Here is a 4,491-nt window from a genome sequence, read left to right as displayed (position 1 = left end):
ACATTCTAACAGAGGTTATGAAAAAAGATCTTGGGAGTTATTGTCTTTATGGCAAGATACTGTGCTCTCAAGAAAATAGTTTAGTAAAAAGGCTTTCTGGAGTGCAATGTTGAAACAGGCCCACTCTGTATAGTAAATATTAATTGGTAAAATATCTCAGTAGAGGTAGGGGCAAGGAAATGAGATTCATGCTTTTGCGGGGTTTGAATAATGATTTTATTAACCCTAAGATGAAAGAAAGAAGTGGATTTGTCTCAAAGCATTTGAGATTTGAGAGAAAATTTTTAAAAATGCTGTATCATAGGGCAGCATTTCAGTTTCTCAGAGGTTAAATCAACTGCAGTAGGTTTAGTTAACTAAAGAGGAATTTGGAGATCCCTTTATAATTCATGAGCAGGACGATTGGGTGTTCACACATGCATGTGTGAGATGTGCCACCCTTGAACCTTGTTAGACATTGGCACATCACCCGTCTGGCCTGAAAAAAAAAATAAAGAGGAATTTGGCAGAATACTAGTTGATTACATTAACAAGATGACTATCACTCCAGCTGCCCATTCTGTCTTATTCGGTATCATTTATTACAGGGATGAGCGCTTCCTTAAACATCTTTCCTGTTTCTTATTTTCCTTCCATCAGAAAAAAGTCCCGGGAAAGTTTCAGAGAGAACCTGAGCTTTCTCCTTACTTCAGCTAACACCGAGCTCTTGTCACATGACCAGGAAAGATTAGGCTCGCAGACACATAGAAGGGTGAGGAAAATGGAATTTATTGGGCCAAAAGAAAGAAGGAAAAATAACTCTCGGCAAAGCGAGAGTCCTGCTAGCAGGTGTCTCACCTCACAGATTGAGTCCCAGGTCACCACCCAGGAACAGGAGCGGCCAGGCTCCTTCCCCCTGCAAATGGGACGAACTTCCTGAGACTCCACCCAATCTTCCCAGTGAGCAGGTGAGCGTTATTCAGAAGGAATCAGTTGGGACAGGGCAGGCTTCATTGGGGACCAGCAGTCCGGTTTTTCAGCCTTCAGGCTGTTTTAGGCTTGAAGGTGGGGTTTCACCAGGGACTCTTGGCTGTCTCCTATCTCTATCACTATGAGTGGATGGCTTTTATTTGTCCTGTTTGTTTCTTTAAGTTATTAGAAGGAATAAAGGCTTAACATGTTAAGATACTCATAGAAGAGTATTTCAGTGTTCTACATATGCCTGCCTAGGAAGAGGATTAAAATTAATGTTTACTTGAGTACCCATCAAGTGCCAGGTTTGGTGCTGGTAAATGCACATATCCCAGCAGCCCTCTAATGTATGGATTATGATTGCAACTTCATTTTTAGGATACTGAGACTCAGAGAAATGATGTAATTTGCCTAAGATCACACAGCAATTAAATAGGATTTAGTTAGTCTGACTCTAAAACCCAAGTTCTTTTTATTGCACCACATTACCTTTCAAAAAGTAAAATAAGTAAAGTATTAAGTTCCATCTCCATGTTTCACAGGCACTTTGACCTTCTGGGAGATGGTGGTTAAAAGGTCAGGCTTGGAGCCAGTTTGGCTGAGTTCAAACTTCACACTGCTAATAGCTGTGTGACCTCGGGAATGTTGCATGCCCTCTCTGTGCCTCATTTCTTCATCTGTGTCATAAGAGCCAGGAGAAAACTGCCCCTTGGCCTCATGAAGGTTTGCTGAAAAATCAGCTGACAAAAGGCAGATATTAAGAGAAAAGGCATAGAAATTTATTCGTGTGCATTGAGGGAAAAACACAGAATGATTACTCCAACCTTCTAATGGGGTACAGAAGCTTATATATCATCTTGGGGCTATAGAAAGAATGTGATCTCAGAGCATGGCCAAAATAAGTTATGGTGGAAATCAGGTTACAGTGGCAAGACAGGTTATGGGAGGGGGAGAAGACGAGGCTTAGCTAACAAAGGGAGTTTTGTTATGTAAAAGAAACCTCACTGGTAGCAGTCCTCAGAGAACTAGTAAATGTTTCTTTCAGGCCTTGAAAGGTGTCAGACTCTCACTTCATCTTTTGAACAAGGGAGGGCCTCAGACACAGCCTGGCTGCATCCATGCAGATTTTCTCTACAGATTCGTATATTCCCCACAAAAGAAAGCTTTTTAGCTATTCTTGTATTTCCAGCCATTCTGAATAGCCATATTGAAGTATGTCAAGGAAATATATTTTAGAGTGAAATATTTTGGTTTCCTTCAGTATAAAGGGTAGTAATATTAGCTTCTACCCAACAGGGTTGAGGTAAATCCAGAATGAGCAGCTAGAGCAGTGCCTGACATATGGTGGAGACCAAGATAGTATTTATCATTGAGCTTTGTGATGACACTATTTTATCAGCAGAGGAACTAACTAATTTGCCTGGAGTGGCACAGCTAGAATGGAGAAGTGCAGCTGAAATGGAGTTTGAACCCAGCCTGATAATGTGTCCAGGGTTCTTTCCATTACATCTCAAGGAAAATTAGCAGGAGTCACTGAGAATTAGGGAGGACACAATGTACTCTTCCGAGTCCCTGAAAATGTTTGCGTTGGCCTCTCAGAGAGATAAAAACCATAACAACCATTCTCTGGGATATGAAAAATCCAATGTCCATAACCAGAGGGCTCTGACTTCCAGTTGCAGCTCAGGAAGCCAGTTATTAAGAAGGTCCTCACAGCTTCCTCACTGAGTGTTTTCCCTTAGAATTCTGACTCACTGTAGCCTGCACCCTTTTTCCCTCCCCCAAGGACCCCTACCCCAGGGCTGGCATGAACCCTAGAATTACTGTGGAGGTAGCAAAGAACTGATGATCAGCATGAAGTGGCTGTGATTTGGGTCTCATGCAGAGCTAAGCCTCACATTGTTTGCTGTAGTCAAAGCTTGGAGAAGATGGCCGTAGTACTGTGTGCTAAACCACTTCTGCCTATTGTTTTTTTTCTTGAGACGAGGTCTTGCTCTGTTGCCCAGGCTGGAGTGCAGTGGCTCCATATCAGCTCTTTGCAACCTCCGCCTCCTGAGTTCAAGAGATTTTCATGTCTCAGTCTCCCGAGTAGCTGGGATTACAGATGTGCACCACCATGCCCGGCTAATTTTTGTATTTTTAGTAGAGACGGGGAGCAAGAGTCCCAGTGCACTTTGGGGTGAGATGTGTGAAGTGTCACACATAGCATGAGGCCGACAGATGGGAAAACTGCTGGCAGGTTTTAACTAGGGCTGCTCTTGGCTGGCGGGGCCTGGAAAACTTACTCAGGCCAGCAGGAACTCCTAGCAGCTGCTGCTTGCCTAGAACCGGGCTATGATTAGAATGTGTCACCACCTGCTCTACCGGTCACTGACTCACCTGGCATTGTGCCGATTGCTGGATCAGAAGGAGAAATCCTTGGTTTTCCTTGCTTACTAAGCCACAGCTGGGAACTGTGGTCGACTTCAGAAAATTTCTGACCTCCCCAACTCTATGATTTTAACTTAAACAATACACAAGACACAAAACCAGTACGAGACAGTTTCCATAATACCTATTTGATTAATTTGCCAGTTACTTATTCATTATTAGTTAACAAAAACTATAAGCATTTTTATCTGAGGTTTCACAGCTTTTGTTTCAGATGGTAGTAATATAAAGATGAGTAAGACTTGGTACCAGCTGGGGGAGGGGGTCGTGGTCTGACACAATACTGCACTGTAACAGGAATCCAGAGTAAGAAGAACAGAAAGTCAAAAGCCCATGTTAGTTTGTAGTTTATACTTCTCTAAGTTATAAAAAAAGTCACAACTCAAGCCATATCATGACTAGCGCTTCTATACGTGTTATTTATCTCATTTGAAAACATCTTTTTAACTGCCCTAAACTCCTCACCACTCCTCCCTCCAATTTGTAAGCTCTTTCTTCAAAACTTGACTACAACCTCACCCTGAGATATCTTCTTAGTTATGCCCCATTTGATTCTGATTCCTACATATTTCTACACATAGTATTTTTATTCCTACATATAGGATTCCTTGGTATTTATGGTGGGCTGTTCATTTATCCTGAATGTATTTGTATTTGGGGGTATATAAAGATGTATATTTTCATATAATTTTATTGAAGTATAACATGCATATGGAAGAGGACACATATTATAAGTGTACAGCTCAATTAATTTTCACAAAGTGGACATATCCATGTAACCAGTACCCAGATTAAGAAACAGACCATTCCCAGCACCCAGAAACTCCCCTTGTGCTCCCTTCACTACTCCCTTGAGGGTAATCACTTATCTGACCTCTAATATCATAGGTTAGTTTTGCCTGGTTTTATACTTGATATAAATGGAATCATATGGTCTGTACTGTCTTGTTTATCATTTCTTCTGTCAGCATTCTCCTAATACTGTCTTAACTCTACTCAAACTCAGCCTTGTTTGAGAAATTATTCATGTATTATCTGTATTTGTAGTTTTTTCATTTCCATAACTGTATAGTTTTTCATTAAATGGATATACCACAATAACTTTTTCAC

At 41.3% G+C, this 4,491-nt stretch overlaps 1 non-coding gene across 1 annotated transcript; it reads left to right on the top strand.

Moving 5' to 3' along the window:
* Positions 1-374: 374 nt before the first annotated feature.
* On the top strand, positions 375-479 carry LOC117074360. Its single transcript, XR_004433567.1, has one exon. It is a non-coding gene; the product is annotated as a small nucleolar RNA U13 (small nucleolar RNA).
* The last annotated feature ends 4,012 nt before the right edge of the window (positions 480-4,491 follow it).

The sequence above is a fragment of the Trachypithecus francoisi genome, unplaced genomic scaffold, assembly GCF_009764315.1.
Source record: "Trachypithecus francoisi isolate TF-2019V2 unplaced genomic scaffold, Tfra_2.0 Contig01603, whole genome shotgun sequence".
In the NCBI taxonomy this organism is placed as follows: Eukaryota; Metazoa; Chordata; class Mammalia; order Primates; family Cercopithecidae; genus Trachypithecus; species Trachypithecus francoisi.
Note: the sequence above shows the minus strand (reverse complement) of the source record. Positions and strands in the feature narration are given on the sequence as shown.